General features: G+C 34.6%; 1 long non-coding RNA gene across 1 annotated transcript in view; it reads right to left on the bottom strand.

Annotated features, from left to right (window-relative positions):
• Positions 1–407: 407 nt before the first annotated feature.
• The window catches only part of LOC110459335, a 21,072-nt gene continuing 6,400 nt past the window's right edge, over positions 408–15,079 (bottom strand). The window contains exons 2-3 of the long non-coding RNA XR_002463883.1: positions 9,491–9,542; positions 408–2,674 (exon numbers count right to left, since the gene is read on the bottom strand). This is a non-coding gene — a long non-coding RNA (uncharacterized LOC110459335). The remainder of the gene's footprint in view (positions 2,675–9,490; positions 9,543–15,079) is intronic.

Here is a 15,079-nt window from a genome sequence, read left to right as displayed (position 1 = left end):
AACAAGAGGCCCAGGGGCCTTAATAGCTCACCTGGTATTTTCCATTTATCAATATTCAATTCACTTTGCCCAAAGATTCTCTAGAACAAGTCTGGTTAAAATCCCTTCAACGGTACAGAAGGAGAAGGATCTTTAATGTTTTCCTCTATTTCCCCTAATGGGCCCCACTCATCTGCCCCAAAGAAGGCGGTCCACACACCTCAGTTTATACAAAATTGATTCTTTTGTCCCTAAACATGCTTCAGACTGCATTTGGTTTAAATCCCCCCATGCCCCCAGAGGGGCCACACCCTCCGTTTATACAAACTTGAGGCTCCTTTGTCCAAAGATGCTCCAGAGCAAATTTGGTCAAAATCCTCCTATTGGTTGAGAAGAAGAGCTAAAAAAACAACACTCAAAAATGTAAATATATATAATTTACTATATTTCTATTTGTTTTCGAATAAATAGTTGAATAATTACAAAGTACAACATTTCACCAAACATAATACTCGTTAACATGTGGCAGTACCACTTTAATACTGTTTAATGAGCAATGGGGACAACAATAAGCATACGGTGTCACAGTCCAACAGAGCAATAAGCTAACAACGAAAACAGAACTTTAACCATCAAATATAAAGCAAATCGAAGAAAAGCCAACAATGTCAAAACAAAAAGTGTAAAATGTTTTCTGTTCTAAGATCTGTAGAAAAGGTAAATATCTCGGTCATAGCCGATATCACTTAACTTAGAAATTACAACAGTATGGTGTCATGATAGACAGAAAAAATAATCAACATGTCTTCACATCAGTATAACTATGACTTCTATATATATATACGTGTTGTTTTTTTTGTGATGGGATGCCTCAATAGTACTAAATACATATACAAGTGTAGCTCTCCATTCGTCATGTAATCTGTCTAATCAGTGACTGTCATTCTTCAACATGCTAACAGTATATCACAAAACAGCTTTACTGAGAAACGCTGTCAGAATTTCATTCTGAATGATAGCATGATAAATAACATTAAGTTTCAAAATTGATATTTAACGATATACAAACTGGTATCAACACCATAACTGTCTATAATTATTAACATTGAAATGTTTCATAACCATAAATATCTTTATATTATTTATATTTAATGACAATAATCATAAACAATGGAAAGTTGCATGGCTACGTATACCTAATTAAGTACCTTGGTTTTGATTTGTAATAAACAACACGGAAACTAACACTGACATATTTTATCATAAAGTCTATATAGAAACACAGGGAAACAAAGCATATAAACATAAAACGCACACAACTGGTATAGGTAGAAAGGTAACAACTCACCTGGATAATCAGGTATCATAACCACAAAGCCACGTTAGTCGTCTAAATCCAACGCTAATTCAACTAAAGCTATGATAGCAATCGAGAAAGTAGTCAACATGTCTACTCGCCTATAAGTGGTAATAACACATGATAACCGGAAGTTATTACTTAAATAAAAGACTTGGTTTCGTAGTGAGATGGCGGACTAGTAGTAAATAGTAGTAAAACATCGGCATAAACATACGTAGTCCAGAAAAGGGATGAACAACGCACAGAAAAACACAACAATACTGATTGGTATAAGAAATAGTTTTCAACATTTACCGTGATTTTTTTTATATAAAATGTCATCAAAACGATCACAGCAAGTCTGGTATAATTTTAAGGTATGGTGGGCTCAACGTATATGGTCAAATAAAAACTTCACCCCACGGCAAGTACTGGAATAAATCTCTTTAGAGATCGGTCTAAATCGTGATTTAGCTAGCACTACTCTTTGTTTAAATAATGAATATTTAGACTCTATTTCCACAATATTATTTCTACCTTCATGATGTACTGTTTTAAAATAAACCTATAAATGAAATCAAGAAACATGTGTGTTTGAATTCCCTAAAACTAAAGCTTATCTACTGCATACAGGTACATGCTGATTTCATGCCCCTTGTTTGTCTTTAGTAGCTTCATGATGACACGTAGCTCATTATTAACAGGTCATTAGCGAATGTAATCAACTGATAGGACCACATACTGAAGGGGTGTTTATGTTACTTATGTTTTCTGTAAATACATGTGGAACAGACTTACTGAGGAAACGGGTATAAGTTACTTGATACAATTTATAACTTCACACTTCTTAGTTGTCTTGCAATAGGCTTCATATAAAAGTCCCTGTTGAGCAACGCTTTTGTAATGTTTCTGTCATGCTAGTCTAAGTTTAATGGTCAATTCTTGCGTGGATGACATAACCATGCTGAGATTTGTTATTTTATCTAAATGTCAAATGGGTCAGTTATATTCAACTGTACTTCCATTAGCGTCCATATAGGCTGAGTTTTGTCCAAAACTGTACAGACTTGGAGGATACTTGGGTACCGGTAGGTATCCGTTTTCCTGAACCTCACATCCTTGTCCACCAACATGCTCAGTTTCATTTGCTTTTTCGTTTCCTGTTCGGTTTTGATCTGCTTTGTTAACGTTTGAAGTGTCATTGCCATTAAGTTGGGATAGTTTGATGTTCTGGCGGTACTTCGGCTGCTCCCATGGCCAAGGAGGGCGATTCATCGGTCGCGATAGGGGAGGGTCGACATTCTCAGACAGCCATTCGGGGTGGACGATGAAATTGGATCTTGATGAAAATGCATTCTGAAGCAAAGAAATATAAATCAAACTGACAAATCGTTGTTTTAATAGTAAAGTGAAACGTATTGATACAATATAACGATATAATTCGAGACGAAGAGGATTCTTTCTCATGAAAAAAATACGTTGAAATAACTATACGACTTTAATCTGAGGAAGATCATATTTCATGCGCATTTTTTTCTCTTACATATACCAAATGGAACTCACTATTTCCAATGCACTGTAGCAATGAAGGATGACAACAATTATCATTAACTGCGAGTCATATTATGAACCAGGTGAAAAAATCAGCAAAGTGCAGTGATAGCTAATCTATGGTTCTGCAACTTGTTAAGACTAATGGACAGATATATTTGATAAAGGTAGATGTGTTGATGGTATTTGATTTATGAAAGCTTCTCACAACGCCTAATCCATAAACTCGAGAATTGTGGCATTCCTGGAATGATTTCCTCCTGGCTAGTTGTGTTTCTACTTGGAGGAAGACAAACGAATTGCCGCTAAAGGAAAAGCAGTCGGAGTGGAACCATATGATTAGTATGACAAATTGAAACGGACGCATCATTTTTATTCTCCAAAATTTGTAAAGCAAACTATAACCTTAAGGGAAATGTTGAAGTATTGATATTTGTAGACTTTGCAAGGGATGGTTGTATCTATGAAGATATTTGATACACGAAGGTAAAAGAAGAGAGAATAAAGCTAAGTCCACCATTGCAATGCTACACAAAGCTCATTTAATACGCAGAGCAGATTTGGTGTCTTTATTTAGAAAAATACCAATCACACAATAGAAATAAATGGTTTAAGATACAAAAATGCATATAAAGTATATAAAGTAAGTGTCCCACGGTGACATGCCGTGGTATTATTAAATCCTATTTGATAAAATATGACTGTGAAGCTGCACACTTGGTAAATATCGGTAAGTTAATCCACACGGGGACACAATTTAAACCCGTTATGAGGTGATTCCAAGGTTTAATGTCATGCGGAAATGTTGATATGGAGAATATTGTTGTTGTAAAATTTAAGAACTGTTAAGCAATTTGAATGTAAGAATAGAGTTTAAAAAAGATTCTTGAAATTTTGCAACTTTAAAATTAAGGATTTAAGATATAACAAGGAATTGAAACCCTATTTTTTCAGATTAAATCTGTATTATCACGCTACTTGTCTTAATCCTAAATTACATTTGATATTGAATTCTACCGTTTCATCGTTTGATCAGATGTAGATGTATCCTGAAGGCATATATGATACGAGCTTACAATGATATACTTTATAACGTATCAATATAAAAACAGACTTATTTTATTTGTTGTTTGCTTTGGCAAGATACCTTGTATTTCCCCTTCTCAAGAAACGTGATTACTTATAATGGTTGTCATATAATAATAATAATAATAATAATAATATACAACATTTATATAGCGCCCTATATAATTTGTAAAATTACTCTAAGGCGCTTTACATCATATGGATAATAGTAATGGTTATAATCGTGAAAACAAATAACAAAGGCTTGCAATCACTTTCATACATTTAACAAGCAATGTGCACATAATTGAACAAATATATCAGGTACAGGACGGATTAAAATAGGGGTAAGCTAAAACCTATACTTGTTACCTGGAGTTTTAATCTAATCAATACACAGGATTGATCACATTCGACAATCACAACCTGGCAGAGATTAATGAAAGTGAAGGAGGCCAAAGCTCGGAGTATTTAAGTTGTGGGAGCGATGTAATAAAAAGGATTACTTGTACGTGCAGCTTGATAGGGTATTTAAGTCTGTAAAATATTGTGAACGGTGCAGAATTGATTTTTGTTCTCTCAAAGATTCCTATTGATTTCTTTTATGAATGTTGATAACGGTATACATCATGTTTATAAGGAACTAGTTTCTCGTTGTTTATAACACTTTTGACAATCAATTAGATACCATGTACCAAATAATCTAGTCCTTGTTTCACAAACGTCCCTTAACTTATGAAAATTCGTTAACTTTAGATGCTCCATGAAAGTTGAATGAAAGTTCAGAAATTGTCTTTGAATGAAGATTTTTCTTTAACTTCAATGCTCCAATAATGCTTTCCTCTTGGGAAACTTAAAATAATCATCTTACTTTACAAATGTCAATGAAATTGAGGCCAGCAATACTTCAAATTCAGATTTTATTCTTCCCATATAACTTATATTTAAAGAGATTAGTTTGTTGTCATCAGGTCAAAGTGGACACAGGTAAAGTTAGCGAGAAAAAGAGATCACTGTTTTATTGGTGTCGTCTCACCTACCATACACTTGGTATTTTCCTATATACAGGTAAGGTGTTGGATGTATGCTTGGTGAGATTTGGTGTCAGTTAGAGAACAATAGGATTTAATTACAGGTAAACTATAGTCTGTACTATAAAGTGTCTTACCATGTGAATATGAACGTATACATAGGATTGATTTTTGGTGCACAATTTTATTTATTTATAAAATTGTTTCCACTTCATCTATTATAGTCTTCATCATAATAATAGAGAATATCAGATGAAATGTCCTAACTTTACATAGTATTACAATACAATACAATTTGTTTTATTTAAGTGTCACATATCGATATACATTGAAACTACAGCAGATTTTACAAAAAAAGTAATAGCTACATGTATTGCAAAATTTAAATCGATCAGTTATCGACATCCAGCCAAATCTGGCTTATGAGACACTAAAAGTCATTATCACACCTTAAAATAAGTAACATCACTAGCACTGTACATAATTATATAAAGCTAAACATGCGAAACATGATATTAAGCAGCGTCCAAAGTCGATATTGTTAAGGTGTAACTGGACGAGAATACCGACCGGTTTCGACTTTTAACTTAAATTTGTTTACACGACATTCTCAACTTCTCCGTTTTCCTTTTGACCACTAATGTATTTTATAGACTAGTATATCGTGAGCGGTTCCATTAATCCTTAATCAAAGCCTACAGACCTCCAATTTCTGTTCGACGTCACAGGAACTCCAACCAAGATCGCCACTTGTGGCAACATTGGTCACATTTCTTCCGGTATCGAAGAAGTAGCGGCACGCTTTATTATTATTTCTCTGGTCAAGGTTGTACCATCCTTATACCATTGTTGAATAAATTGCTCATGTAAGCTTGTTTTCAATGAATGTTTCAAAAATATATAAGTTCAGCCCGAGTTACTAGTATTCCATTAATACAAGAGGCCCAATGGGCCTGCATCGCTCACCTGGTATTAATCTCACTCTTGTAATCTTAAAAGTGGACTAAAATACAGCTACAGGCAAAATATCAGTGTTTCATTCATAAGAACCTATTAAAAGATTTAAGCATATGACACCTGTGACCTTGAATGTCGAACAAGGACATTATAATATTAGGTTGAACAGAGTTTATAGTCTTCCAACCCAGCATGCTTCTGGAAAAATATCATTAACCTGGACCTTCTGGTTATACAGAACAATTCATTTAAAGATTTAAACATATATTGACCACTGTGACCTTGAATATGGGCAAAGATAATTCACTTGGTAGTCCTTCATCCCAGCATGTTAATGGCCAAATATCATCACCCTTGGCCTTTTGCTTATTAAGAAAAGAAGTCATTCAATGGTTTTAAACATATTTGACCCCTGTAACCTTAAAATATATATGTCAAGATCATTCATTTGAACTTGGTAGTCCTTCATTCCAGCATGTTACTGGCCAAATATCATCATCCTAGGGCTCTTGGTTATTCAGAAGAAGTTGTTTAAAGATTTTAAAATATTTTACCCCTGTGACCTTGAAAATTGATGAAGGTCATTTATTTGAACAAACTTGGTAGCCCTTCATCCAAGCATGCTTCTGGCCAAATATCATCACCCTAGGCCTTTTGGTTACTGAGAAGAAGTTGTTTAAAGTAAAAAGATGACGACGGACGGACGGACGACGGCCCATGCCATAAGCTCACTTGGCCCTTCGGGCCAGGTAAGCTAATAATGTAATCATTTAAAATGACAACGAAGGGTCATTTCACGTTAACTGTACATCATATTGTACACATTACTCCATTATTTATGCAGTATAATATAGTAAACACATATTCAAAGTAGTTTCATTAAAATTTTACTATTCCGTTTATACCACATTAACCAAAACTTTATGGCGGTATATGGTACGATTTGTTTTCTTCAATTTTATCTTACGAAGTATATTCCTGTTAAGTATAGAATACATGTATGTCTCAGTAGATTAAATACTTGCTTGAATTTTGCTTCTGTTAATTTGTAATAAATTTCAAAATCTAAGAGTGCGGTTTTCCAACTATTCAGTTGTTAAGTGTGAAAAATAGTAAACAGTTATGTATATGTATATTAAGGAAGTTTATCTTTGAAACTATCAAAACCTCTTAGTTGATTATATTGTGTATTATGTACATCATCTCTATACATCGTTTTTGTACATCATGTACCACATATAAGAGCCAACAGCCCAAGCTTTGAATAAATGTTGACAATATTGACATTTGTGATATTATGATAAGTGAAAATTATAATTATTTTTCCTATCTACAGTGTATGTCCACACAAAATCAGCTTGAGATTGAAATTTTGCAGACATAACTATAACATAAAGGAAATATAAAAACAACATTCAGTCAACTGTTATTGTATTAGTTGAAATTTATAGACAATGCATTACAAAATTTTAAACAATCTTTGATATTAAGATTAGTTAATGAGGCTTTACTTAATCAACAATAATTTAAGATTTTAATAACATGTAGGCGGCTAGTACTGTACCTGTTATAATATCTGTAAGATCGTTATTTTCAGGTTAACTAAATGTATCCATTTTGTTTTTTAATATTCATATTTCATCTACTGCCACGTAATACAAAGAAAATGGAATATTTCTCTGATTAAAGTAGACATAAGTTCTTTATTATAATATGTATTACCACGGAATTAGATTAGATTGTTATGTAAGTCCGTGGTATTACAATACCATCTACATAATTTTGAAACAGACTATAACCAAATTAGAAATGTATGTTAGGTGAGACTAAACCGTTTTATGTATTGAAAACACTAGTAAATATTGCCGACCCCTGTCGCTCTAATGAACACTCTGGAAGTGTCTCTTGCTCAAAATCGTATTTAATGATATATTTCTGGTACAGAATTTCATACCCTCTACACCAGACTCAATACACGAGAATTGTTATAATAAAAAGATTTGTAATTGTCGCAACACTAGCTTTGAAGTTATATAATGAATCAATGTTATCCCAGTGTTTATCCAGTTCAATTTTGAAACGGTTTAAATTGTTAGCACATACTACATTTTTAGGTAAGCTATTCCAAACATTTGCAGTTCTTAATAAAAACAAATTAGTTTTTCCTCTTCATAATTGTACACTGTTGGGGGTATATTTTCGAAGACAATACGTATACTGGGGGTACGTGGTATTAGGGATTTGTAGACTAACATTTCTGTAAATCAATTAGGTATATATTGCTCCACACACCTTCGTGGTTAAGTATACAGTAAAAGTGAGACAACAAGTCGTTTGGTCAAAACAGTATAATCCCATTTCACTGCTAGATTAGTACGGGATTTAAACATATTAAATAGGTGCTAGACCTGTTTATAAAAGCTCTGTGAGGGGAAAATAAATTATACGTAGAATGTGGATTTAAAATGACTGTTCACAGACGACGTTAAAGTTTCCTATGACAATGGGAGAGTGAGTACATATAAAGATTTAATGTAAATAAAAGTTAAAACCCATACATTATTCTAGCAGGAGATCATTCGTCGTCAACCGTTGTACTTTAGACACAACTTCTTCTGTATAACTACGGGACCTAGAGTTAGAGTGACGATAATGATTGGCCAGTGGCATGCTGGGATGGAGAGCCAACAATTTGTTTAAGTGCATATTATTCACCCATATTCAAGGTCACAGGGGCCAAATGTGTTTGCGATTTTAAACGACTTCATCTAAGTAACAAAGAGGGTCATGACATTTGGTGAGAAGCTTGCTGGAATAAAGGGCTATCAATTTTGTTCGAACAAATGACCTTGATCCATTTTTAGGGTCACATGGGTCAATTGTATTTGAACATTGAAATGGCTTTATCTGAATATCCAAGAAATGAAAAGTGATGATATTTTGCGAGATGCATGCTGTGATTAAGGGTTATCAAGTTTGTCTAAATAAACGACCTTCACTCCTATTTAAGGTTAGAGTGGTCAAATATGATTAAAACTGTAAACGGTTTCTTCTGAACCACGAGGAGGACAAGGGCGGTGATATTTTGTCAGTAGCATGCTTGGACGAATGACTATCATGATTGTTCCAACTAATGAGACTCGGCACATTTTCAAAGTATCAAGGGTAAAATGTGTTTATACCTTTAAACGAATTCTTCTGAATAACCAAGATACCTAGGGTCATGAAAGTTGGCCTACAGCTTAATGGTGTGAAGTGCTATGAAAGTGGGGTATCTGAATGAATGACCATGACCAGCATTTAAGGTGAAGATGTTAAAATCTGCCAACAAAGATTCAGAGGGTACACATTTCCAGGTTATAAAATATTCAAAAGTGACCCGTAATGTAAAGAGTATCGAACCTTAACATTTGTATATCAGGTTGGCATGTTCTCTCTTGGTAAGTCACAGATGTGAGAGGAAGAACAGCTGAACGATACAGGCCTGTTTGAGATCTTGTGCTAAATTGACGAAGGTGTTTTGGATTGTAATCTTAACGATATAATTCAATATTGTTCAAACACTCACCCCGAATAAACTGTCTTGGTGGCTATAGTCCTGAGTTGGTGGACGGAGGTCTCTGTAATAACAATTCATACTTTAAAATAGGACGATAAGATAAACAATAAGTGGTATTTAACTCCACACAGAACCAAACACTAAGAACAAAAACTAGAAGATGTCCATATGTTAAACCCTATGTTTACAGTAGGTGTTAGGAATAAGCAAATATTTACAGTTGAAACTTCTTTTCAAACTATCATCATTGTATCAATCTTCAATAATCAAAAGTAAGCTTTCCTAATAATTCACTTCTTGTCATGTAGAGTCTATTCCATAATACCCCGTCAGTACCAGACCCCCCATCCTGACTGATACAAGTCATTCTGCCTCCTTTATCTCAACTAATGGAAATTCTTTCTAGTTATTTGTAATCACTACTTTGATGATATACGACAGAATAATTACTTCCGTTTTTAATCAACATTGGATATATATTGCACGATTGTAGACAACACGTGCTGACTACAATTGAATTGTTTAGTACGTAACACCTAATCATCATTAAAGAGGGCCGCTGTGTCCAGTCCAGGTCTGGTAATTGTGCATTAACAATGCATGGCTGGCATGATACAGGACACCTGTTTCTGTATAACATTCTCACGTACATCACACATACAAACTACCTGTAATCACACACGCACGCCCCACATACAAACTACCTGTGATCACACATGTACATCACACATACAAACTACCTGTAATCACCCACGCACACCCCACATACAAACTACCTGTGATCTCACACGTACACCCCACATACAAACTACCTGTAATCACACCCGCACACCCCACATACAAACTACCTGTGATCACACACGCACACCCCACATACAAACTACCTGTGATCACACACGTACACCCCACATACAAACTACCTGTGATCACACATGTACATCACACATACCAACTACCTGTGATCACACACTTACACCACACATACAAACTACCTGTGATCACACACGTACACCCCACATACAAACTACCTGTGGTCACACACGTACATCACACATACAAACTACCTGTGATAACACACTTACACCACACATACAAACTACCTGTGATCACACACGCACACCCCACATACAAACTACCTGTGATCACTCACGTACACCTCACATACAAACTGCCTGTGATCACACACGTACACCCCACATACAAACTACCTGTAATCACACACGCACACCCCACATACAAACTACCTGTGATCACACACGTACATCACACATACAAACTACCTGTGATAACACACGTACACCACACATACAAACTACCTCTGATCACACACGTACATCACACATGCAAACTACCTGTGATCACACACGTACATCACACATGCAAACTTCTTGTGATCACACACGTACATCACACATACAAACTACCTGTGATCACACACGTACATCACACATGCAAACTACCTGTGATCACACACGTACATCACACACACAAACTACCTGTGATCACACACTTACACCACACATACAAACTACCTGTGATCACTCACGTACACCTCACATACAAACTACATGTGATCACACACGTACATCACACATACAAACTACCTGTGATCACACACGTACATCACACATGCAAACTACCTGTGATCACTCACGTACACCTCACATACAAACTACCTGTGATCACACACGTACACCTCACATACAAACTATCTGTGATCATACACGTACACCTCACATACAAACTACCTGTAATCACAGAGTTACACCTCACATACAAACTACCTGTGATCACACACGTACATCACACATACAAACCACCTGTGATCACACACGTACATTACACATGCAAACTACCTGTGATTACACACGTACACCTCACATATAAACTACCTGTGTCACACACGTACACCCCACATACAAACTACCTGTGATCACTCACGTACACCTCACATACAAACTACCTGTGATCATACACGTACACCTTACATACAAACTACCTGTAATCACAGAGTTACACCCCACATACAAACTACCTGTGATCACACACGTACATTACACATGCAAACTACCTGTGATTACACACGTACACCTCACATATAAACTACCTGTGTCACACACGTACACCCCACATACAAACTACCTGTGATCATACACGTACACCTAACATACATACAAACTACCTGTAATCACACAGGTACACCCACATACAAACTACTTGTGTCACACACGTACACCCTACATACAAACTACCTGTCATAATACACGTACATCACACATACAAACTTTCTGTCATCACACACGTACATCACACATACAAACTAACTGTCATCACACACTTACAACACATACAAACTACCTGTGATCACACACGTATACCTCACATACAAACTACCTGTGATCACACACATAGAAACTACCTGTGATCACACATGTACATCACACATACAAACTTTCTGTCATCACACACGTACATCACACATACAAACTACCTTTGATCTCACACTTACACGTCACAAAACACCGACTAAACAACGATTGCTTCAATAAGCGTTCTGAAATTTGCTACTTATGAAAAGCAAATTGTAAAAAATCGTTATGGAATTTTTACCTGAACGGTCATATCATGAAATATGTTAGCCCGCGATATCTGGAACATTGTTTCAATAATGATTTTTCCTTTACTAATCAATCTGACGGCCACCGAGTTAGTAAGGTGCCGTACACTATCGACCTCAGACCAGGCTCTCACTGCATATAGTGCAATAGAACACCATTTGTCAGTGTTATTTTTACTAATGAACCAGAACCGAAACAACCAATAATGTCTGAAACGCAAACACTAATATCAATAAATAGTGATAATGAATTTCGTATTTTGCAATGCTAAAACACCTGTGATCCTTATGTCACTAAACTCAATAAATGTAACAAATGTTTGAGCTTGCATATAATCCACAAATATCTTGCTAAAAGTCCGACTTACTCATAGTATACTCATAGTCCAAAAATATCTTACGATGTGTTAGACTTACTCATAGTCACACACAAAAATTGGATTAGACTTACTCATAGTCACAAAAACAAAATGGTCAAGACTTACTTATAGTCCAATAATATCTTACAATGGGTTAGACTTACTTATTGTCCAATAATATCTTACAATGGGTTAGACATACTTATAGTCCAATAATATCTTACAATGGGTTAGACATACTTATTTTCCAAAAATATCTTATGGTGGGTTAGACTAACTTATTGTCCAAAAATATCTTACGATGTGTTAGACTTACTCATAGTCACAAAAAAAACCCAATGGATTAGATTCACTCATAGTCACAAAAAAAAACAATGGGCAAGACTTACTTATTGTCCAGAAATATCTTACAGTGGGTTAGACTTACTTATAGTTCAATAATATCTTATGGTGGGTTAGACTAACTTATTGTCCAAAAATATCTTACAATGGGTTAGACTAACTTATTGTCCAAAAATATCTTACAATGGGTTAGACTTACTTCTTGTCCAAAAATATCTTACAGTGGGTTAGACTTACTTATAGTCCAATAATATCTTATACTGGGTTAGACATACTTATTGTCGAAAAATATCTTATGGTGGGTTAGACTTACTTATTGTCCAAAAATATCTAATGGTGGGTTAGACTAACTTATTGTCCAAGAATATCTTACGATGTGTTAGACTTACTCATAGTCACACACAAAAAATGGATTAGATTTGCACTTAGTCACAAAAAAATAATGGTCAAGACTTACTTATTGTCCAAAAATATCTAATGGTGGGTTAGACTAACTTATTGTCCAAAAATATCTTAGGATGTGTTAGACTTACTCATAGTCACAAAAGAAACCAATGGATTAGATTAACTCATAGTCACAAATTAAAAACAATGGGCAAGACTTACTTATTGTCCAGAAATATCTTACAGTGGGTTAGACTTACTTATAGTCCAATAATATCTTATGGTGGGTTAGACTAACTTATTGTCCAAAAATATCTTAGGATGTGTTAGACTTACTCATAGTCACAAAAGAAACCAATGGATTAGATTAACTCATAGTCACAAATTAAAAACAATGGGCAAGACTTACTTATTGTCCAGAAATATCTTACAGTGGGTTAGACTTACTTATAGTCCAATAATATCTTATGGTGGGTTAGACTAACTTATTGTCCAAAAATATCTTATAATGGGTTAGACTAACTTATTGTCCAAAAATATCTTACAGTGGGTTAGACTTACTTCTTGTCCAAAATATCTTACAGTGGGTTAGACTTACTTATAGTCCAATAATATCTTACAATGGGTAAGACTTACTTATAGTCCAATAATATCTTATGGTGGGTTAGACTTACTTCTTGTCCAATAATATCTTACAATGGGTAAGACTTACTTATAGTCCAATAATATCTTATGGTGGGTTAGACTTACTTCTTGTCCAAAAATATCTTACAATGGGTAAGACTTACTTATAGTCCAATAATATCTTATGGTGGGTTAGACTTACTTCTTGTCCAAAAATATCTTACAGTGGGTTAGACTAACTTATTGTCCAAAAATATCTTAAAGTGGGTTAGACTTACTTCTTGTCCAAAATATCTTACAGTGGGTTAGACTAACTCATAGTCCAATAATATCTTATGGAGGGTTAGACTTACTTCTTGTCCAAAAATATCTTATGGTGGGTTAGACTTACTTCTTGTCCAAAAATATCTTTCAGTGGGTTAGACTAACTCATAGTCCAATAATATCTTATAATGAGTTAGACTTATTTATAGTCCAATGATATCTTACAATGGGTTAGACATACTTATTGTCCAAAAATATCTTATGGTGGTTAGACTAACTTATTGTCCAAACATATCTTAAGATGTGTTAGACTTACTCATAGTCACACACAAAAAATGGATTAGATTTACACTTAGTCACAAAAAAAATAATGGGCAAGACTAACTTATTGTCCAGAAATATCTTACAGTGGGTTAGACTTACTTATAGTCAAATAATATCTTACAATGGGTTAGACTTACTTATAGTCCAATAATATCTTACAGTGGGTCAGACTTACTTATAGTCCAATAATATCTTATGGTGGGTTAGACTAACTTATTGTCCAAAAATATCTTACAATGGGCGAGACTTACTTATTGTCCAAAAATATCTTACAGTGGGTTAGACTTACTTATAGTCCAATAATATCTTATGGTGGGTTAGACTAACTTATTGTCCAAAAATATCTTACAATGGGTTAGACTTACTTATTGTCCAAAAATATCTTACAGTGGGTTAGACTTACTTATAGTCCAATAATATCTTACAGTGGGTTAGACTTATTTGTAGTCCAATAATATATTTTAATGGGTTAGACTTATTTATAGTCCAATGATATCTTACAATGGGTTAGACATACTTATTGTCGAAAAATATCTTATGGTGGGTTAGACTAACTTATTGTCCAAAAATATCTTACGATGTGTTAGACTTACTCATAGTCACACACAAAAAATGGATTAGATTTACACTTAGTCACAAAAAAATAATGGGCAAGACTTACTTATTGTCCAGAAATATCTTACA

The sequence above is a fragment of the Mizuhopecten yessoensis genome, unplaced genomic scaffold (genome assembly GCF_002113885.1).
Source record: "Mizuhopecten yessoensis strain PY_sf001 unplaced genomic scaffold, ASM211388v2 scaffold10041, whole genome shotgun sequence".
Lineage (NCBI taxonomy): Eukaryota > Metazoa > Mollusca > Bivalvia > Pectinida > Pectinidae > Mizuhopecten > Mizuhopecten yessoensis.
The sequence above is the reverse complement of the archived record's forward strand: the minus strand, read 5'-3'. Positions and strand labels throughout refer to the sequence as shown.